Here is a 24,935-nt window from a genome sequence, read left to right on the forward strand (position 1 = left end):
TGATTTTCCGTTTATATTACCTAGGGAAGATGTACACGTAAAACCGCTCTAATCCGGCTGAAACGTCAATATATGCAATAAAAACTGAACTTCTCCCCTTTTCAATATCTTACTCAGTATTTTAACGAGAAACAAATAGTTGATTGAAAATGAAGTTTTTAAGGTTATTATCTAATCATTTTAATCATTAATCATAATTATTATGTGTTTGCATTATTTTTATCGTATATATAATGAATTAATACCAATAAACTGAAAATTCACATAAACGTGGAAAAACGGCAAAATATTACCTAATTCGATGATATTTTGTTTAAATCACATAAAGGAAAAGGGGATGATAAACGTCAAAATATTGCTAAATTGGATGATTTTTCGTACGAAACAAAATGCAAGTAAACTTGCTTAAAATGCAATATTATGCGAAATTCTGAGATTTGAAGGCCAAATCACATATCGTGATACTACATGAAATAGAATCGAAATATTGGTAAAAATGAATATATTTACGTAATATCAAACTACATGAAAAACGTGAAAAAAGTCACTATTTAACTATATTTGAGGATTTTAACTTCAAATCATAGCGCGAGGTTTCGTATTATTTAGATCCAAGAAAAGACATATGACAATGTTGTTTGCAATACAAATGATAAAAATCAATGTGTTTTCATTAGAATTAACTAAAATGTTCCTGAGTTTCCGTTTATATTACCGAGGGAAGATGTACCCGTAAAACCGCTCTAATCCGGCTGAAACGTCGATATATGCAATAAAAACCGAATTTCTCAACTTTTCAATATCTTACTCAGTATTTTAACGAGAAACAAATAGATGATTGAAAATGAAGTATTTAAGGTTATTATCTAATCAATTATGTGTTTGCATCATTTTTATCGTATATAAATGAATTAATACCCATAGACTGTAAATTCACAAAAACGTGGAAAACGGCAAAATATTGCCTAATGCGATGATATTTTGTTTAAATCACATAAAGGAAAAGGGGATGATAAACGTCAAAATATTGCTAAATTCGATGATTTTTCGTACGAAACAAAATGCAAGAAAACTTGCTTAAAATGCAATATTATGCGAAATTCTGAGATTTGAAGGCCAAATCACATATCGTGAAACTACATGAAATAGAATCGAAATATTAGTAAAAATGAATATATTTACGTAGTATCAAACTACATGAAAAACGTGAAAAAAGTCACTATTTAACCATATTTGAGGATTTTAACTTCAACTCATAGAGCGAGGTTTCGTATTATTTAGATCCAAGAAAAGACATATGACAATGTTGTTTCCAATACAAATGATAAAAATCAATGTGTTTTCACTAGAATTAACTAAAATATTCCTGATTTTTCGTTTATATTACCGAGGGAAGATGTACACGTAAATCCGCTCTAATCCGGCTGAAACGTCGATATATGCAATAAAAAACGAACTTCTCCCCTTTTCAATATCTTACTCTGTATTTTAACGAAAAACAAATAGATGATTGAAATGAAGTATTTAAGGTATCTAATAGTATCTATCTAATATCTAATAGTATCTAATAGTCTATCTAATATCTAATAGGTATCTAATAGTATTTAAGGTATCTTCAGTATCTAATCATTTTAATCATTAATCATAATTATTATGTGTTTGCATCATTTTTATCGTACATATAATGAATTAATACCAATAAACTGAAAATTCACATAAACGTGGAAAAACTGCAAAATATTGCCTAATTCGATGATATTTTGTTTAAATTACATAAAGGAATAGGGGATGATAAACGTCAAAATATTGCTAAATTCGATGATTTTTCGTACGAATCAAAATGCAAGAAAACTTGCTTAAAATGCAATATTATGCGAAATTCTGAGATTTGAAGGCCAAATCAGATATCGTGATACTACATGAAATAGTATCGAAATATTGGTAAAAATTAATATATTTACGTAATATCAAACTACATGATTAACGTGAAAAAGTCACTATTTTACCATATTTGAGGATTTTACCTTCAAATCATAGAGCGAGGTTTCGTATTATTTAGATCCAAGAAAAGACATATGACAATGTTGTTTCCAATACAAATGATAAAAATCAATGTGTTTTCATTAGAATTAACTAAAATGTTCCTGATTTTCCGTTTATATTACCTAGGGAAGATGTACACGTAAAACCGCTCTAATCCGGCTGAAACGTCGATATATGCAATAAAAACTGAACTTCTCCCCTTTTCAATATCTTACTCAGTATTTTAACGAGAAACAAATAGTTGATTGAAAATGAAGTTTTTAAGGTTATTATCTAATCATTTTAATCATTAATCATAATTATTATGTGTTTGCATTATTTTTATCGTATATATAATGAATTAATACCAATAAACTGAAAATTCACATAAACGTGGAAAAACGGCAAAATATTACCTAATTCGATGATATTTTGTTTAAATCACATAAAGGAAAAGGGGATGATAAACGTCAAAATATTGCTAAATTGGATGATTTTTCGTACGAAACAAAATGCAAGTAAACTTGCTTAAAATGCAATATTATGCGAAATTCTGAGATTTGAAGGCCAAATCACATATCGTGATACTACATGAAATAGAATCGAAATATTGGTAAAAATGAATATATTTACGTAGTATCAAACTACATGATTAACGTGAAAAAGTCACAATTTAACCATATTTGAGGATTTTAACTTCAAATCATAGAGCGAGCTTTCGTATTATTTAGATCCAAGAAAAGACATATGACAATGTTGTTTCCAATACAAATGATAAAAATCAATGTGTTTTCATTACAATTAACTAAAATGTTCCTGATTTTCCGTTCACATTACCGAGGGAAGATGTACACGTAAAACCGCTCTAATCCGGCTGAAACGTCGATATATGCAATAAAAACCGAACTTCTCCTCTTTTCAATATCTTACTCGGTATTTTAACGAGAAACAAATAGATGATTGAAAATGAAGTATTTAAGGTTATTATCTAATCAATTATGTGTTTGCATCATTTTTATCGTATATAAATGAATTAATACTCATAGACTGTAAATTTACAAAAACGTGGAAAACGGCAAAATATTGCCTAATTCAATGATATTTTGTTTAAGTCACATAAAGGAAAAAGGGATGATAAACGTCAAAATATTGCTAAATTCGACGATTTTTCATACGAAACAAAATGCAAGACAACTTGCTTAAAATGCAATATTATGTGAAATTCTGAGATTTGAAGGCCAAATCACATATCGTGAAACTACATGAAATAGAATCAAAATATTAGTAAAAATGAATATATTTACGTAGTATCAAACTACATGAAAAACGTGAAAAAAGTCACTATTTAACCATATTTGAGGATTTTAACTTCAACTCATAGAGCGAGGTTTCGTATTATCTAGATCCAAGAAAAGACATATGACAATGTTGTTTCCAATACAAATGATAAAAATCAATGTGTTTTCACTAGAATTAACTAAAATATTCCTGATTTTTCGTTTATATTACCGAGGGAAGATGTACACGTAAAACCGCTCTAATCCGGCTGAAACGTCGATATATGCAATAAAAAACGAACTTCTCCCCTTTTCAATATCTTACTCTGTATTTTAACGAGAAACAAATAGATGATTGAAATGAAGTATTTAAGGTATCTAATAGTATCTATCTAATATCTAATAGTATCTAATAGTCTATCTAATATCTAATAGGTATCTAATAGTATTTAAGGTATCTTCAGTATCTAATCATTTTAATCATTAATCATAATTATTATGTGTTTGCATCATTTTTATCGTACATATAATGAATTAATACCAATAAACTGAAAATTCACATGAACGTGGAAAAACTGCAAAATATTGCCTAATTCGATGATATTTTGTTTAAATTACATAAAGGAAAAGGGGATGATAAACGTCAAAATATTGCTAAATTCGATGATTTTTCGTACGAATCAAAATGCAAGAAAACTTGCTTAAAATGCAATATTATGTGAAATTCTGAGATTTGAAGGCCAAATCACATATCGTGAAACTACATGAAATAGAATCGAAATATTAGTAAAAATGAATATATTTACGTAGTATCAAACTACATGAAAAACGTGAAAAAAGTCATTATTTAACCATATTTGAGGATTTTAACTTCAACTCATAGAGCGAGGTTTCGTATTATCCAGATCCAAGAAAAGACATATGACAATGTTGTTTCCAATACAAATGATAAAAATCAATGTGTTTTTATTAGAATTAACTAAAATATTCCTGATTTTTCGTTTATATTACCGAGGGAAGATGTACACGTAAAATCGCTCTAATCCGGCTGAAACGTCGATATATGCAATAAAAAACGAACTTCTCCCCTTTTCAATATCTTACTCTGTATTTTAACGAGAAACAAATAGATGATTGAAAATGAAGTATTTAAGGTTATTATCTAATCAATTATGTGTTTGCATAATTTTTATCGTATATATATGAATTAATACCCATAGACTGAAAATTCACAAAAACGTGGAAAAACGGCAAAATATTGCCTAATTCGATGATATTTTGTTTAAGTCACATAAAGGAAAAAAGGATGATAAACGTCAAAATATTGCTAAATTCGATGATTTTTCGTACGATACAAAATGCAAGAAAACTTGCTTAAAATGCAATATTATGCAAAATTCTGAGATTTGAAGGCCAAATCACATATCGTGATACTACATGAAATAGAATCGAAATATTGGTAAAAATGAATATATTTACGTAGTATCAAACTACATGAAAAACGTGAAAAAAGTCACTATTTAACCATATTTGAGGATTTTAACTTCAAATCATAGCGCGAGGTTTCGTATTATTTAGATCCAAGAAAAGACATATGACAATGTTGTTTGCAATACAAATGATAAAAATTAATGTGTTTTCATTAGAATTAACTAAAATGTTCCTGATTTTCCGTTTATATTACCTAGGGAAGATGTACACGTAAAACCGCTCTAATCCGGCTGAAACGTCGATATATGCAATAAAAACTGAACTTCTCCCCTTTTCAATATCTTACTCAGTATTTTAACGAGAAACAAATAGTTGATTGAAAATGAAGTTTTTAAGGTTATTATCTAATCATTTTAATCATTAATCATAATTATTATGTGTTTGCATTATTTTTATCGTATATATAATGAATTAATACCAATAAACTGAAAATTCACATAAACGTGGAAAAACGGCAAAATATTACCTAATTCGATGATATTTTGTTTAAATCACATAAAGGAAAAGGGGATGATAAACGTCAAAATATTGATAAATTGGATGATTTTTCGTACGAAACAAAATGCAAGTAAACTTGCTTAAAATGTAATATTATGCGAAATTCTGAGATTTGAAGGTCAAATCACATATCGTGATACTACATGAAATAGAATCGAAATATTGGTAAAAATGAATATATTTACGTAGTATCAAACTACATGATAAACGTGAAAAAAGTCACTATTTAACCATATTTGAGGATTTTAACTTCAAATCATAGAGCGAGCTTTCGTATTATTTAGATCCAAGAAAAGACATATGACAATGTTGTTTCCAATACAAATGATAAAAATCAATGTGTTTTCATTACAATTAACTAAAATGTTTCTGATTTTCCGTTCACATTACCGAGGGAAGATGTACACGTAAAACGGCTCTAATCCGGCTGAAACGTCGATATATGCAATAAAAACCGAACTTCTCCCCTTTTCAATATCTTACTCAGTATTTTAACGAGAAACAAATAGATGATTGAAAATGAAGTATTTAAGGTTATTATCTAATCAATTATGTGTTTGCATCATTTTTATCGTATATAAATGAATTAATACTCATAGACTGTAAATTCACAAAAACGTGGAAAACGGCAAAATATTGCCTAATTCAATGATATTTTGTTTAAGTCACATAAAGGAAAAAGGGATGATAAACGTCAAAATATTGCTAAATTCGACGATTTTTCGTACGAAACAAAATGCAAGACAACTTGCTTAAAATGCAATATTATGTGAAATTCTGAGATTTGAAGGCCAAATCACATATCGTGAAACTACATGAAATAGAATCAAAATATTAGTAAAAATGAATATATTTACGTAGTATCAAACTACATGAAAAACGTGAAAAAAGTCACTATTTAACCATATTTGAGGATTTTAACTTCAACTCATGGAGCGAGGTTTCGTATTATCTAGATCCAAGAAAAGACATATGACAATGTTTTTTCCAATACAAATGATAAAAATCAATGTGTTTTCACTAGAATTAACTAAAATATTCCTGATTTTTCGTTTATATTACCGAGGGAAGATGTACACGTAAAACCGCTCTAATCCGGCTGAAACGTCGATATATGCAATAAAAAACGAACTTCTCCCCTTTTCAATATCTTACTCTGTATTTTAACGAGAAACAAATAGATGATTGAAAATGAAGTATTTAAGGTTATTATCTAATCATTTTAATCATTAATCATAATTATTATGTGTTTGCATCATTTTTATCGTACATATAATGAATTAATACCAATAAACTGAAAATTCACATAAACGTGGAAAAACTGCAAAATATTGCCTAATTCGATGATATTTTGTTTAAATTACATAAAGGAAAAGGGGATGATAAACGTCAAAATATTGCTAAATTCGATGATTTTTCGTCCGAACCAAAATGCAAGAAAACTTGCTTAAAATGCAATATTATGCGAAACTCTGAGATTTGAAGGCCAAATCAGATATCGTGATACTACATGAAATAGTATCGAAATATTGGTAAAAATTAATATATTTACGTAATATCAAACTACATGATTAACGTGAAAAAGTCACTATTTTACCATATTTGAGGATTTTACCTTCAAATCATAGAGCGAGGTTTCGTATTATTTAGATCCAAGAAAAGACATATGACAATGTTGTTTCCAATACAAATGATAAAAATCAATGTGTTTTCATTAGAATTAACTAAAATGTTCCTGATTTTCCGTTTATATTACCTAGGGAAGATGTACACGTAAAACCGCTCTAATCCGGCTGAAACGTCGATATATGCAATAAAAACTGAACTTCTCCCCTTTTCAATATCTTACTCAGTATTTTAACGAGAAACAAATAGTTGATTGAAAATGAAGTTTTTAAGGTTATTATCTAATCATTTTAATCATTAATCATAATTATTATGTGTTTGCATTATTTTTATCGTATATATAATGAATTAATACCAATAAACTGAAAATTCACATAAACGTGGAAAAACGGCAAAATATTACCTAATTCGATGATATTTTGTTTAAATCACATAAAGGAAAAGGGGATGATAAACGTCAAAATATTGCTAAATTGGATGATTTTTCGTACGAAACAAAATGCAAGTAAACTTGCTTAAAATGCAATATTATGCGAAATTCTGAGATTTGAAGGCCAAATCACATATCGTGATACTACATGAAATAGAATCGAAATATTGGTAAAAATGAATATATTTACGTAGAATCAAACTACATGATAAACGTGAAAAAAGTCACTATTTAACCATATTTGAGGATTTTAACTTCAAATCATAGAGCGAGCTTTCGTATTATTTAGATCCAAGAAAAGACATATGACAATGTTGTTTCCAATACAAATGATAAAAATCAATGTGTTTTCATTACAATTAACTAAAATGTTCCTGATTTTCCGTTCACATTACCGAGGGAAGATGTACACGTAAAACCGCTCTAATCCGGCTGAAACGTCGATATATGCAATAAAAACCGAACTTCTCCCCTTTTCAATATCTTACTCAGTATTTTAACGAGAAACAAATAGATGATTGAAAATGAAGTATTTAAGGTTATTATCTAATCAATTATGTGTTTGCATCATTTTTATCGTATATAAATGAATTAATACTCATAGACTGTAAATTTACAAAAACGTGGAAAACGGCAAAATATTGCCTAATTCAATGATATTTTGTTTAAGTCACATAAAGGAAAAAGGGATGATAAACGTCAAAATATTGCTAAATTCGACGATTTTTCATACGAAACAAAATGCAAGACAACTTGCTTAAAATGCAATATTATGTGAAATTCTGAGATTTGAAGGCCAAATCACATATCGTGAAACTACATGAAATAGAATCAAAATATTAGTAAAAATGAATATATTTACGTAGTATCAAACTACATGAAAAACGTGAAAAAAGTCACTATTTAACCATATTTGAGGATTTTAACTTCAACTCATAGAGCGAGGTTTCGTATTATCTAGATCCAAGAAAAGACATATGACAATGTTGTTTCCAATACAAATGATAAAAATCAATGTGTTTTCACTAGAATTAACTAAAATATTCCTGATTTTTCGTTTATATTACCGAGGGAAGATGTACACGTAAAACCGCTCTAATCCGGCTGAAACGTCGATATATGCAATAAAAAACGAACTTCTCCCCTTTTCAATATCTTACTCTGTATTTTAACGAGAAACAAATAGATGATTGAAAATGAAGTATTTAAGGTTATTATCTAATCCTTTTAATCATTAATCATAATTATTATGTGTTTGCATCATTTTTATCGTACATATAATGAATTAATACCAATAAACTGAAAATTCACATAAACGTGGAAAAACTGCAAAATATTGCCTAATTCGATGATATTTTGTTTAAATTACATAAAGGAAAAGGGGATGATAAACGTCAAAATATTGCTAAATTCGATGATTTTTCGTACGAATCAAAATGCAAGAAAACTTGCTTAAAATGCAATATTATGCGAAATTCTGAGATTTGAAGGCCAAATCAGATATCGTGATACTACATGAAATAGTATCGAAATATTGGTAAAAATTAATATATTTACGTAATATCAAACTACATCACTCTACATCACTCTCTTGAGCATCTGCATCACTCTCCTCAGCCTCTGCATCACTCTCTTGAACCTCTGCATCACTCTCTTGAGCCTCTACATCACTCTCTTGAACCTCTGCATCACTCTCTTAAGCCTCTGCATCCCTCTCTTGATCGTCTGCATCACTCCCTTGAGCCTCTGCATCATTCTCCTGAGCCTCTGCATCCCTCTCTTAAGCCTCTACATCATTCTCTTGAGCTTCTGCATAACTCTCTTCAGCCTCTGCATAAATCTCTGGAGCCTCTGCATCCCTCTCTGGAGCCTCAGCATCCCTCTCTTGAGCCTCTACAGCACACTTTAGCCTCTTCATCATTCTCTTGAGCCTCTGCATCCCTCTCCTAACCCTCTGCATCACTCTCTTGAGCCTCTGCATCCCTCTCATAAGCCTCTGCATCACTCTATTGAGCCTCTGCACCCCTCTCTTGAACTCCTGCATCCCTCTCATGAGCCTCTGCATCCCTCTCGTGAGCATTTGCATCACTCTCCAAAGCCTATGCATCCCGCTCTTGAGCCTCTGGATCACTCCCACGAGCCTCTGCATCCCTCTCTTGTTCCTCTGCATCCCCTCTCTTGAGCCTTTGCATCCCTCTCTTGATCCTCTGCATCCCTCTCTTAAGCCTCTGCATCACTCTCTTAAGCCTCTGCATCACTCTCTTGAGCCTCTGCATCATTCTCCTAACCCTCTGCATCACTCTCATGAGCCTCTGCATAACTCTCTTGAGCCTCTGCATCACTCTCATGAGCCTCTGTATCCCTCTATTGAGCCTCTGCAACACTCTAGTAAGCCTCTGCATCACTCTCTTAAGCCTCTGATTCCCTCTCTTTGTCGTCTGCATCACTCTCTTAAGCCTCTGCATCACTCTCTTCAGCCTCTGATTCACTCTCTTAAGCCTCTGTATCACTCCCTTGAGCCTCTGCATCATTCTCTTGAGCCTCTGCATCCCTCTCTTAAGCCTCTACATCATTCTCTTAAGCCTCTGCATCACTCTCTTGAGCCTCTACATCACTCTCTTCAGCCTCTGCATAACTCTCTGGAGCCTCTGCATCCCTCTCTGGAGCCTCAGCATCCCTCTCTTGAGCCTCTACAGCACTCCTTTTAGCCTCTTCATCATTCTCTTGAGCCTCTGCATCCCTCTCGTGAGCCTTTGCATCACTCTCCCAAGCCTATGCATCCCTCTCTTGAGCCTCTGCATCACTCTCACGAGCCTCTGCATCCCTCTCTTGTGCCTCTGCATCCCCTCTCCTGAGCCTCTGCATCCCTCTCTTGAGCCTCTGCATCTCAATCTTAAGCCTCTGCATCACTCTCTTAAGCCTCTGCATCACTCTCTTGAGCCTCTGCATCCCTCTCTTAAGCCTCTACATCTTTCTCTTGAGCCTCTGCATAACTCTCTTGAGCTTCTGAGTCACTCTCTTAAGCCTCTGCATCACTCTCTTGAGCCTCTACATCACTCTCTTCAGCCTCTGCATAACTCTCTGGAGCCTCTGCATCCCTCTCTTGAGCCTCTACAGCACTCCCTTTAGCCTCTTCATCATTCTCTTGAGCCTCTGCATCCCTCTCGTGAGCCTTTGCATCACTCTCCCAAGCCTATGCATCCCTCTCTTAAGCCTCTGCATCCCTCTCTTGTGCCTCTGCATCCCCTCTCTTGAGCCTCTGCATCCCTCTCTTGAGCCTCTGTATCTCAATCTTAAGCCTCTGCATCACTCTCTTAAGCCTCTGCATCACTCTCTTGAGCCTCTGCATCATTCTCTTAAGCCTCAACATCACTCTCTTGAGCCTCTGCATGACTCTCTTATGCCTCTGCATCCCTCTCTTGATCATTTGCGTCACTCTCTTGAGCCACTGCATCATTCTCTTGAGCCTCTGCATGACTCTCTTATGCCTCTGCATCCCTCTCTTGATCATTTGCGTCACTCTCTTGAGCCACTGCATCATTCTCTTAAGCCTCTGCATCCCTCTCTTGATCATCTGCATCACTCTCGTAAGCCTCTGAATCACTCTCGTGTGCCTCGGCATCACTCTCTTGAGCTCCTTCATCCCTATCTTGAGCCTCTGCATCCCTCTCTTGAGCCTCTGCATCCCTCTCTTACGCCTCTGCATCACTCTCTTATGTCTCTGCATCACTCTCGTAAGCCTCTTAATCACTCTCCTGAGCATCTGCATTCCTCTCTTGAGACTGCATCACTCTCTTGAGCCTCTGCGTCACTCTCTTAAGCCTCTGCATCTCTAACTTCAGCCTCTGCATCACTCTATGGAGCCTCTGCATCCCTCTCTGGAGCCTCAGCACCCCTCTCTTGAGCCGCAGCAGCACTCTCTTGAGCCTCTTCATCATTATCTTGTGCCTCTGCATCCCTCTCTTAAGCCTCTGCTTCACTCTCTTGAGCCGCTGCATCCCACTCTTAAGCCTCTGCATCATTCTCTTGAGCCTCTGCATCCCTCTCTTGAACTCCTGCATCCCTCTCTTGAGCCTTTGCATCACTATCTTAAGCCTATGCATCCCTCTCTTGAGCCTCTGCATCACTCTCAAGAGCCTCTGCATTCCTCTCATGTGCCTCTGCATCCCCTCACTTGAGCCTCTGCTTCCCTCTCTTGAGCCTCTGCATCCCTCTCTTGAGCCTCTGCATCCCTCTCTTGAGCCTCTGCATCCCTCTCTTAAGCCACTGCATCACTCTCTTGAGCCTATTCATCACTCTCTTGAGCCTCTGCATCACTCTCTTGACCCTCTGCATCCCTCTCCTACGCCTCTGCGTCACTCTCTTAAGCCTCTGCATCCCTCTCTTAAGCCTCTGCTTCACTCTCTTGAGCCGCTGCATCCCACTCTTAAGCCTCTGCATCATTCTCTTGAGCCTCTGCATCCCTCTCTTGAACTCCTGCATCCCTCTCTTGAGCCTTTGCATCACTATCTTAAGCCTATGCATCCCTCTCTTGAGCCTCTGCATCACTCTCAAGAGCCTCTGCATTCCTCTCATGTGCCTCTGCATCCCCTCACTTGAGCCTCTGCTTCCCTCTCTTGAGCCTCTGCATCCCTCTCTTGAGCCTCTGCATCCCTCTCTTGAGCCTCTGCATCCCTCTCTTAAGCCACTGCATCACTCTCTTGAGCCTCTACATCATTCTCTTAAGCCTCTGCATCCCTCTCTTGATCATCTGCATCACTCTCGTAAGCCTATGGATCACTCTCTTGAGCCTCGGCAGAACTCTCTTGAGCCTCTGCATCACTCTCTTTAGCCTCTGCATCCCTCTCTTGAGCCTCTTCATCTTTCTCTTGTGCCTCTGCATCCCTCACTTGATCCTCTGCATCCCTCTCTTGAGCCTCTGCATCCCTATCTTGACCCTCTGCATCCCTCTCTTTAGCCTCTGCATCCCTCTCTTACGCCTCTGCATCACTCTCTTACGTCTCTGCATCACTCTCGAAAGCCTCTCAATCACTCTCTTGAGCCTCCGCATTCCTCTCTTGAGCCTCTGCACCACTCTCTTGAGCCTCTGCATCACTCTCTTTAGCCTCTGCATCCCTCTCTTGAGCCTCTGCATCACTCTCTTGAGCCTCTGCATTACTCTCTTGAGCCTCTACATCCCTCTCTTAAGCCTCTGAATCCCTCTCTTGAGGCCTCTGCATTACTCTCTCGAGCCTCTGCATCACGCTCATGATCCTCTGCATCACTCTCTTGAGCCTCTGCATCACTGTCTTGACCCTCTGCATTACTCTCTAGACCCTCTGCATCACTCTCTTCAGCCTCTGCATCACTCTCTTAAGCCTCTGCATCACTCTCCTGAGCCTCTGCATCACTCTCTTGAGCCTCTACATCACTCTTTTGAGCCTCTGCATCACTCTCTTCAGCCTGTGCATCACTTTCTTAAGCCTCTGCATCACTCTCTTGAGCTTCTGCCTTACTCTCTTGAGCCTCTACATCCGACTCTTGAGCCTCTGCATCACTCTCTTAAGCCTCTGCATTCCTGTCTTGATCGTTTGCATCACTCTCATGAGCCTCTGCATCATTCTCTTGAGCCTCTGCATCCCTCTCTTAAGCCTCTACATCATTCTCTTGAGCCTCTGCATCACTCTTGAGCCTCTTTGTCACTCTCTTAAGCCTCTGCATCTCTCACTTCAGCCTCTGCATCACTCTCTGGAGCCTCTGCATCACTCTCTGGAGCCTCAGCATCCCTCTCTTGAGCCTCAGCAGCACTCTCTTGAGCCTCTTCATCATTTTCTTGTGCCTCTGCATCCCTCTCTTAAGCCTCTGCTTCACTCTCTTCAGCCTCGCTCCAAAATTTCGCTCAAGGGTCGAATTTGCGATGTTTGGGATATTTTGAAAACTGCAGGTGGGTTTGGGCAAAATGTGACCCATCGCCGCTCTCAGTAATTGGCATATTTTCGGTATAAAATGTCGTAATTTCAAACTGCGAATACGTGAAGAGAGCCAGAATTTTGCTCCAAAATAAGGCTTCAGGGTCGAATTTGGGATGTTTGGGATATTTTTAAAACTGCAGGGAGGGTTTGGGCCTAATGTGATCCATCGCCGCTTTCCGTAATTGACATATTTTCAGTATAAAAAGTCATAATTTCAAACTGCGAATACGTGCAGAGAGCTAGAATTTGGCTATAAAGTATGGCTCAAGAGACGAATTTGGGATGTTTGGGATATTTGAAAACTGCAAGCGGGGTTTGGGCAAAATGTGACGCATCGCTGCTTTCAGTAATTGGCATATTTTCCGTATAAAAAGTCGTAATTTCAAACTGCAAATACGTGCAGAGAGCCAGAATTTGGCCCCAAAATAACGCTCCCGGGTCGAATTTGGGATGTTTGGTATATTTTGAAAACTGCAGAGGGGTTTGGGCAAAATGTGACCCATCGCCGCTCTCAGTAATTGGCATATTTTCGGTATAAAATGACGTCATTTCAAAGGGCGAATACGTGCAGAAAGCTAGAATTTGGCTCCAAAATATGGCTCAAAGGTCGAATTTGGATGTTTGGGATATTTTGCAAACTGCAGGGGGGTATGGGCAAAACGTGACCCATCGTTTCTTTCAGTAATTGGCATATTTTCAAGCGTCAAGTTTTGGACGTTTGGGATAAAAAGTCGTAATTTCAAACAGCCAATACGTGCAGAGAGCCAAAATTTGGCTCCAAAAACATTCTCAAGGATCGAATTTGGGATGTTTGGGAAGTTTTGAAAACTGCAAGGAGGGGGTTTCGGCTAAATGTGACCTATCGCTGCTCTCAGTAATTGGCATTTTTTCGGTATAAAAAGTCATAATTTCAAAATGCGAATACGTGCAGAGAGCCAGAATGTGGCTCCAAAATATAGCTCATGGGTCGAATATGGGATGTTTGGGATATTTTGCATAGTGCAGGGAAGGCCTGGCCAAAATGTGATCCATCGCTGCACTTAGTAATTGGCATATTTTCGGTATAAAATGTCGTAATTTCAAACTGCGAATACGTGCAGAAAGCTAGAATTTGGCTCCAAAATATGGTTCAAAGGTCGAATTTGGATGTTTGGGATATTTTGCAAACTGCAGGGGGGTTTGGGCAAAACGTGACCCATCGCATCTTTCAGTAATTGGCATATTTTCAAGCGTCAAGTTTGGGATGTTTGGGATAAAAAGTCGTAATTTCAAACAGCAAATACGTGCAGAGAGCCAAAATTTGGCTCCAAAAACATTCTCAAGGGTCGAATTTGGGATGTTTTGGATATTTTGAAAATTGCAAGGAGGGGGGTTCGGCTGAATGTGACCTACCGCCCCTCTCAGTAATTGGCATATTTTCGGTATAAAAAGTCGTAATTTCAAAATGCGAATATGTGCAGAGAGCCACAATTTGGCTCCAAAAATTGGCTCAAGGGTCGAATTTGGTATGTTTGGGATATTTTGAAAACTGCAAGGGGGTTTGAGCAGAATGTGACCCATTGCAGCTTTCAGTAATTGACATATTTTCGGTATAAAAAGTCGTTATTTCAAACTGCGAATACGTGAAGAAAGCAAGAACTTGGCTCCAAAATAAGGCTCCAGGGTCGAATTTGGGAAGTTTGGGATATTTTGAAAACTGCACGGAGGGTTTGGGCAAAATGTGCTCCATCGCCTCTTAAAGTAATTAGCATATTTTCGGTATAAAAATACCTAATTTAAAACTGCGAATACGTGCAGAGAGCCAAAATTTGGGATGTTTGGGATATTTTGAAAACTGCAGGGGGGGTTTAGGTAAAATGTGACCAATCGCTGCTCTCAGTAATTGACATATTTTCGGTATAAAATGTCGTAATTTCAAACTGCGAATAGGTGCAGAGAGCCAGAATTTGGCTCCAAAATATGGCTCAAGGGTCGTATTTGGGATGTTTGGGATATTTTGAAAACTGAATGGTGGATTTGAGCAAAATGTGATCTATCGCCGCTTTCAGTAATTGGCATATTTTCGGGATAAAAAGTCGTTATTTCAAACTGTGAATACGTGCAGAAAGCCCGAATTTGGCTAGAAAATATGGCTCAAGTGTCGAATTTGGGATGTTTTGGATATATTGAAAACTGCACGGAGGGTTTGGGCAAAATGTAATCCATCGCTGCTCTAAGTAATTGGTATATTTTCGGTATAAAAATTCCTAATTTAAAACTGCAAATACGTGCAGAGAGCCAGAACTTCGCTCCAAAATAAGCCGCAAGGGGGGAATTTGGAATGTTTGCGATATTTTGAAAACTGCAAAAAGGGGTTTGGGCAAAATGTGATCCATTGCTGCTCTCCGTAATTGGCATATTTTCGGTATAAAAATACGTAGCTTCAAACTGCAAATACGTGCAGAGAGCCAGAATTTAGCTCCAAAATATGGCTCAACCGTTTAATTTGGGATGTGTGGGATATTTTGAAAACTGCAGGGAAGGTTTGTGCAGAATGTGATCCATCGCCGCTCTAAGTAATTGGCATATTGTCGGTATAAAAACTCGTAATTTCAAACTGCGAATAGGCGCAGAGAGCCAGAATTTGGCTCCAAAATATGGCTCAAGCGTCGAATTGGGGATGTTTGAGATATTTTGAAAACTGCATAGAGGGTTTGGGCAAAATGTTACCCATCGCCGCTTTCAGTAACTGGCATATTTTCGGTTTAAAAAGTTGTAATTTCAAAATGCGAATACGTGCAGAGAGCCAGAATTTGGCTCCAAAATATGGCTCATGGGTCGAATTTGGGATGCTTGGGATATTATGAAAACTGACTGGTGGGTTTGGGCAAAATGTGAGCTATCGCCGCTTTCAGTAATAGACATATTTTCGGTAAAAATATCGTTATTTCAAACTGCGAACACGTGCAGAAAGCCAGAATTTGGCTAGAAAATATGGTTCAAGGGTCTAATTTTGGATGTTTTCGATGTTTTGAAAACTGCACGGAGGGTTTGGGCAGAATGTGATCCATCGCCGCTCTAAGTAATTGGTATATTTTCGGTATAAAAATTCGTAATTTCAAACTGCGAATACGTGCAGAGAGCCTGAATTTCGCTCCAAAATATGCCACAAGGGTGGAATTTGGGTTGTTTGCGACCTTTTGAAAACTGCAGGGGGGGGTTTTGGCAAAATGTGACCCATCGCTGCTCTCAATAATTGGCATATTTTCGGTATAAAAAGACGTAATTTCAAACAGCGAATACGTGCAGAAAGCCAGAATTTGGCTCCAAAATATGGCTCAAGCTTCGAATTTGGGATGTTTGGGATATTTTGAAAACTGCAGGGGGGTGGGGGGTTTGGGCAAAATGTGACCTATCGCCGCTCTCAGTAATTGACATATTTTCGGTATAAAGATTCGTAATTTCAAACTGCGAATATGTGCAGAGAGCCAGAATTTGGCTCCAAAATAAGGCTCCAGGGTCGAATTTGGGATGTTTGAGATATTTTGAAAACTGGAGGGAGGGTTTGGGCAAAATGTGATCCATCGCCGCTCTCCGTAATTGGCATATTTTCGGTATAAAAATTCGAAATTTCAAGCTGCGAATATTGGCAGAGAGCCACAATTTGGCTCCAAAAATTTGGCTCAAGCATCGAATTTGGGATGTTTGAGATGTTTTGAAAACTGCAAGGGGGTTTGGGCAAAATGTGACCTATCGCTGCGCTAAGTAATTGGCATGTTTTCGTTATAAAATGATGTAATTTCAAACTGCGAATACGTGCAGAGAGCCGGAATTTGGCTCCAAAATATGGTTCAAGTGTCGAACATGGGATGTTTGGGATATTTTGAAAAGTGCAAAGGGGGTTTGGGCAAAATGTGACCTATCGCTGCCCTCAGTAATTGGCATATTTTCGGTATAAAAATTCATAATTTCAAACAGCGAATACGAGCAGAGAGCCAGAATGTGACTCCAAAATATGGCTCAAGGGTAGAATTTGGGATGCTTGGGATAATTTGAAAACTGCAGGGAGGGCCTGGGCAAAATGTGATCCATCGCAACACTCAGTAATTGGCATATTTTCGGTATAAAATGTAATTTCAAACTGCGAATACGTGCAGAATATTTTTATTGAGTTTACGTAAATATATTCGTTTGTACCATGATTTCGATACTACTTCACGTTTTCTCACGATATGTGATTTGGCTTTCAAATCTCAGAATTTCGCATAATATTGCATTTTTAGGTAAGTTTTCTTGCATTTTCTTTTTTACTCAAAATCACCGAATTTAGCAATATTTTGACGTTTATCGTCCGCCTTTTTCTTTATATGATTTACACAAAATATCATCGAATTATGCAATATTTTGCCGTTTTTCCAGGTTGTTGTGAATTTTCAGTTTATTGTATTAATTCTTTATATATACGACAAAAATGATGCAAATACATTATTTGTTAGAAATTAACCTTAAATACTTTATTTTCAATCAACTATTTGTTTCTAGTTAAAATACTGAGTATGTTGTTTCTAGTTAAAATACTGAGTACGATATTGAAAAGGGGAGAAGTTCTTTTTTTATTGCATATATCGACGTTTCAGCCGGATTAGAGCGGTTTTACGTGTACATCTTCCATTGGTAATGGAAGATGTACACGTAAAAGCCTTAAGCTCTTAAGCTTAAGGCTCTTAAGCCTTAAGCCCCCTGCAGTTTTCAAAACATCTCAAACATCCCAAATTCGACGCTTGAGCCAAATTTTGGAGCCAAATTGTGGCTCTCTGCCAATATTCGCAGCTTGAAATTTCGAATTTTTATACCGAAAATATGCCAATTACGGAGAGCGGCGATGGATCACATTTTGCCCAAACCCTCCCTCCAGTTTTCAAAATATCCCAAACATCCCAAATTCGACCCTGGAGCCTTATTTTGGAGCCAAATTCTGGCTCTCTGCACATATTCGCAGTTTGAAATTACGAATCTTTATACCGAAAATATGTCAATTACTGAGAGCGGCGATAGGTCACATTTTGCCCAAACCCCCCACCCCCCTGCAGTTTTCAAAATATCTCAAACATCCCAAATTCGAAGCTTGAGCCATATTCTAGAAAAGACGTATAAAGATGTTGCTTCCAATACAAATTATAAAAATCAATGTGTTTTCATTAAAATTAACTAAAATATTCCTGATTTTCGGTTCATATTACTGATGGAAGATGTACACGTAAAACCGTTCTAATCCGGCTGAAACGTCGATATATGCAATAAAAACAGAACTTCTCCCCTTTTAAATATCTTACTCAGTATTTTAACGAGAAACAAATAGATGATTGAAAATGAAGTATTTAAGGTTATTTTCCGATCAATTATGTATTTGCATCATTTTTATCGTATATTTAATGAAATAATAACAATAAACTGAAAATTCACAAAAACGGGGAATAACGTCAAAATATTGCCAAATTCGATATTTTGTTTATATCACGTAAAGGAAAAGGGGGATGATAAAGGTCAAAATATTGCTAAATTCGATGATTTTTAGTACAAAACAAAATGCAAGAAAACTTGCTTAAAAATGAAATATTTGCGAAATTCTGAGATTTGAAGGAGAAATCATATATCGTGAGAAAACATGAAGTAGCATCGAAATATTGGTAAAAACGAATATATATTCGCAAAATCACACTACATGAATAACGTGAAAAAAGTCACGATATTACAATATTTGAGGATTTTAACTTCAAATCATAGAGCGGGGTTTCGTATTATTTAGATCCAAGAAAAGACATATGACAATGTTGTTTCAAATACAAATGATAAGAATCAATGTGTTTTCATTAGAATTAACTAAAAGGTTCCTGATTTTCCGTTTATATTACCGATGGAAGATGTACACGTAAAACCGCTCTAATCGGGCTGAAACGTCTATATATGCAATAAAAACAGAACTTCTCCCCTTTCCAATATCTTACTCAGTATTTTAACGAGAAACAAATAGTTGATTGAAAATGAAGTGTTTAAGGTTAATTTCTAATCAATTATGTGTTTTCATCATTTTTATCGTATATATAATGAATTAATAGCAATAAGCTGAAAATTCACAAAAACGTGGAAAAACAGCAAAATATTGCCTAATTCGATGATATTTTGTTTATATCACATAAAGGAAAAGGGGATGATAAACGTAAAAATATTGCTGAATTCGATGATTTTTAGTACGAAACAAAATGCAAGAAAACTTGCTTAAAATGCAATATTATGCGAAAATCCGACATTTGAAGGCCAAAGCACATATCGTGATACTACATGAATTAGTATCGAAATATTGGTAAAAATGAATATATATACGTAATATCAAACTACATGAAAAACGTGAAAAAAGTCATTATTATACCAAATTTGAGGATTTTACTTTCGAATCATAGAGCGACGTTTCGTATTTTTTAGACATTAGAAAAGACGTATAAAGCTGTTGCTTTATAAGGCCAAATCACATATCGTGATGGGGGGGTGGACAGGCCTCCTCCCGATTGTGCTTCAAATAACAGCCACCTACTGGAGAAAAACCAGTGCCCTATAACACCGAGGGTCACCTCCCCCTCTAGGTCCACTGCACCTGCATTTGGTCACCAAGGCTGAACCAACAGGCGTGCTTCAGGGGCGCGCGCGCCAACACAGACAAACACTGGTCAGGCGCGCCAACAACACAAACACTGGTCCGGCGCGCCAACAACACAAACACTATCTTAAATGTTGAGAAGGGCAGGACGCCCCTGACGGGTTGCTCCGAGTCGTTGTTGATAGGAACTGGTGTAGGGTCCATGCTGGGGGAACAGTTGAGCGTGCTAAACTTCTGTGTTTACGACTCGCTGAGCAGCAGTGAACAGCGTTTTGTAAGAGAGCAGCTGTTGGCTTGTCGGGAAGAGGGCCACGCAGTCTGCGTCCGAGTTTATATAACCTCGGCTCGTTGCGCGCGCAGCTTGGGGCGGTTACAATCAGCTTCCAGACGTACGTTTTCTCTTCCCCTCAGAAAACCCACCGTTTTTGGGAAAAACAGTGTTCTTATAAGGAAATATGCCGGGAGTCATTGCATTAGACAATCATCGGCTAGAAATGAGGGGTCCATGAGCTAGAGCTCGATCCAGCAGGCACAAATACGTGAGTACTCACACACACACACACACTTTATTATTACGTACTCAAGAAACATTTAACATTTATACAAAGAGCAGTTAACTGGACACGCCGGGCACAACTCCCTAACCCCAGGGAAGTGACGGCTAGCTGCTACTATACACAACACAACAATAACACATCTTTCTCCTCAGAAGGAGTAGAGGGCGCGGGAGGGGGGTGGGTTGTGGCGGGGGGGAACCTCCTCATTATTGAGGTATGCTGCTGCCTCACGCTTAAATCTCTCTTCGGCAGCAACAGCTCGCTTCACAGCCTCAGCTCTATGCTTGGGTAACTTCCTCATTGCGTTTTTTATCACCATCTTCTCTCCCATTTTTGCGGTCATAGTAGCCTGTGCCTTTGCGATCCTCCTCATGTCCTTGGCATAGTTGATGTCGATGGAGGAGGGAGAGGAGAGGGAGGAGGAGCTTGTGACAGGAACACTGCTCATGATGCCGGTCTGGTGTAACCTACCACGCACACCCAACTTGTCCAGCCATAATTATATCCTAGATAACAAATAAAATAGTTAACTGGTTATATATTAATACTGACCAGTCATGGTAGAGGGTATAGGTGAGAGTAGTGGTGTTAGTTGTGTTGGTGTTGATGATGGTCATTGGGATGATGGTGGTTATGGTGGAGGTGGTGGTGTTGATGATGGTGGTCATTGTGATGATGGTGGTAATGGTGGAGGTGGTGATGGTGATGATAGTGGTGTTGATGATGGTGGTCATTGTGATGATGGTGGTTATGGTGGAGGAGATGGTGATAGTGGTGGTGATGATGGTGGTCATTGTGATGATGGTGGTTATGGTGGAGATGGTGATGGTGATGATAGTGGTGATGATGGTGGTCATTGTGATGATGGAGGTTATGGTGGAGGTGGTGATGGTGATGATAGTGGTCATTGTGATGATGGTGGTTATGGTGGAGGTGGTGATGGTGACGATAGTGGTGTTGATGGTGATGATGGTGGTCAATGTGATGATGGTGGTTATGGTGAAGGTGGTGATGGTGATGATAGTGGTGTTGATGGTGATGATGGTGGTCATTGTGATGATGGTGGAGGAGGTGATGGTGATGATAGTGGCCATTGAGATGATGGTGGTTATGGTGATAGTGATAGTGGTGGTGATGGTGATGATAGTGGTCATTGTGATGATGGTGGTTATGGTGGAGGTGGTGATGGTGATGATAGTGATGTTGATGGTGGTCATTGTGATGATGGTGGTTATGGTGGAGGTGGTGATAGTGATAGTGGTGGTGATGGTTGATGGTGATGATGGTGGTTATGGTGGAGGAGGTGATGGTGATGATAGTGGTGTTGATGGTGATGATAGTGGTCATTGTGGAGGTGATGATAGTGGTGGAGATGGTGATGGTGGGAATGGGGGTTATGGTGGAGGTGGTGATGGTGATGATAGTGGTGTTGATGGTGATGATGGTGGTCATTGTGATGATGGTGGTTATGGTGGAGGAGGTGATGGTGATGATAGTGGTCATTGTGATGATGGTGGTTATGGAGGAGGAGGTGATGGTGATGATAGTGGTGTTGATGGTGATGATGGTGGTCATTGTGGAGGTGATGATAGTGGTGGAGATGGTGATGGTGGTTGTGGGAGTGATGATGGTGGTTATAGTGGAGGTGGTGATGATGGTGGTGGTGGTAGTGAGGGTGATGATGGTGGTGAAGGTAGTGATGGTGGTGGTTGTGGAAGTGATGGTGATACTGTTGGTGGTGGTGATGGTGGTGATGGTTATAGTGAAGGGGTGGTGGTGGTGATAGTAGGTAGTGAAAAGAGCTAGACGGAGGGACGCGATGGAAGGCAAAGAGAGGGAGGTGAGGGAAGCTAGTGAGAGGGAGGTGAGGGAAGCTAGTGAGAGGGAGGTGAGGGAAGCTAGTGAGAGGGAGGAGAGGGAGATGGAGCGAAGTACAGTTAATGACGTCAAGACCTGTGCGGAAGCTCAGGTCAGGTATACTGCAGTACCCAGAGTGTCAGGTATACCACAGTACCCAGAGTGTCAGGTATACTACAGTACCCAGAGTGTCAGGTATACTACAGTACCCAGAGTGTCAGGTATACTACAGTACCCAGAGTGTCAGGTATACTACAGTACCCAGAGTGTCAGGTATACTACAGTACCCAGAGTGTCAGGTATACTACAGTACCCAGAGTGTCAGGTATACTACAGTACCCAGAGTGTCAGGTATACTACAGTACCCAGAGTGTCAGGTATACTACAGTACCGAGAGAGAGTGTCAGGTATACTACAGTAACCAGGGCGAGTGTCAGGTATACTACAGGACCCAGAGTGAGTGTCAGGTATACTACAGGACCCAGAGTGAGTGTCAGGTATACTACAAGACCCAGAGTGAGTGTCAGGTATACTACAGGACCCAGAGTGAGTGTCAGGTATACTACAGGACCCAGAGTGAGTGTCAGGTATACTACAAGACCCAGAGTGAGTGTCAGGAATACTACAGTACCCAGAGTGAGTGTCAGGTATACTACAATACCCAGAGTGTCAGGTATACTACAATACCCAGAGTGAGTGTCAGGTATACTACAGGACCCAGAGTGGGTGTCAGGTATACTACAGTACCCAGAGTGTCAGGTATACTACAGTACCCAGAGTGAGTGTCAGGTATGCTACAGTACCCAGAGTGTCAGGTATACTACAGGACCCAGAGTGTCAGGTATACTACAAGACCCAGAGTGAGTGTCAGGTATACTACAGTACCCAGAGTGAGTTTCAGGTATGCTACTGGACCCAGAGTGAGTGTCAGGTATACTATAGTACCCAGAGTGTCAGGTATACTACAGTACCCAGTGTGAGTGTCAGGTATGCTACAGTACCCAGAGTGTCAGGTATGCTACAGTACCCAGAGTGAGTGTCAGGTATGCTACAGTACCCAGAGTGTCAGGTATACTGCAGGACCCAGAGTGAGTGTCTGGTATACTACAGAACCCAGAGTGAGTGTCAGGTATACTACAAGACCCAGAGTGAGTGTCAGGTATGCTACAGTACCCAGAGTGTCAGGTATACTACAGTACCCAGAGTGAGTTTCAGGTATGCTACTGGACCTAGAGTGAGTATCAGGTATACTACAGTACCCAGAATGAGTGTCAGGTATACTACAGGACCCAGAGTGAGTGTCAGGTATACTACAGTACCCAGAGTGAGTGTCTGGTATACTACAGTACCCAGAGTGAGTGTCAGGTATACTACAGGACCCAGAGTGTCATGTATACTACAGTACCCAGAGTGAGTGTCAGGTATACTACAGGACCCAGAGTGAGTGTCAGGTATACTACAGGACCCAGAGTGAGTGTCAGGTATACTACAGTACCCAGAGTGAGTGTCAGGTATACTACAGTACCCAAAGTGAGTGTCAGGTATACTACAGTACCCGGAGGGAGTGTTAGGTATACTACAATACCCAGAGTGTCAGGTATACTCCGGTTCCTTGAGGGAGTGTCAGGTATACTACAGTACCCAGATTGTCAGGTATACTACATTACCCAGAGTGAGTTTCAGGTATACTACATTACCCAGAGTGAGTGTCAGGTATACTACAGTACCCAGAGTGAGTGTCAGGTATACTACAGGACCCAGAGTGAGTGTCAGGTATATTACAGGACCTAGAGTGAGTGTCAGGTATACTACAGTACCAAGAGTGAGTGTCAGGTATACTACAGTACCCAGAGTGAGTGTCAGGAAGTGTAGTGAAGATGGTTACTGTGATGACGACAGTATATAGTGAAGATGGTTGCTGTGATGAAGACTGTGTATAGTGAAGAGGGTTACAGTGGTGAAGACTGTGTAGTGAAGATGGTTACTGTGATGAAGACAGTGTATAGTGAAGATGGTTACTGTGATGAAGACTGTGTGTAGTGAAGATGGTTACTGTGATGAAGACTGTGTATAGTGAAGATGGTTACTGTGATGAAGACAGTGTATAGTGAAGATGGTTACTGTGATGAAGGCTGTGTATAGTGAAGATGGTTACTGTGATGAAGACTGTGTGTAGTGAAGATAGTTACTGTGATGAAGACTGTGTGTAGTGAAGATGGTTACTGTGATGAAGACAGTGTGTAGTGAAGATGGTTACTGTGATGAAGACTGTGTATAGTGAAGATGGTTACTGTGATGAAGGCTGTGTATAGTTAAGATGGTTACTGTGATGAAGACTGTGTGTAGTGAAGATAGTTACTGTGATGAAGACTGTGTGTAGTGAAGATAGTTACTGTGATGAAGACTGTGTATTGTGAAGATGGTTACTGTGATGAAGACTGTGTATAGTGAAGATGATTACTGTGATGAAGACAGTGTGTAGTGAAGAGGGTTACTGTGATGAAGACAGTGTGTAGTGAAGATGGTTACTGTGATGAAGACTGTGTATAGTGAAGATGTTTACTGTGATGAAGGCTGTGTATAGTTAAGATGGTT

The sequence above is a fragment of the Procambarus clarkii genome, chromosome 48, assembly GCF_040958095.1.
Source record: "Procambarus clarkii isolate CNS0578487 chromosome 48, FALCON_Pclarkii_2.0, whole genome shotgun sequence".
Lineage (NCBI taxonomy): Eukaryota > Metazoa > Arthropoda > Malacostraca > Decapoda > Cambaridae > Procambarus > Procambarus clarkii.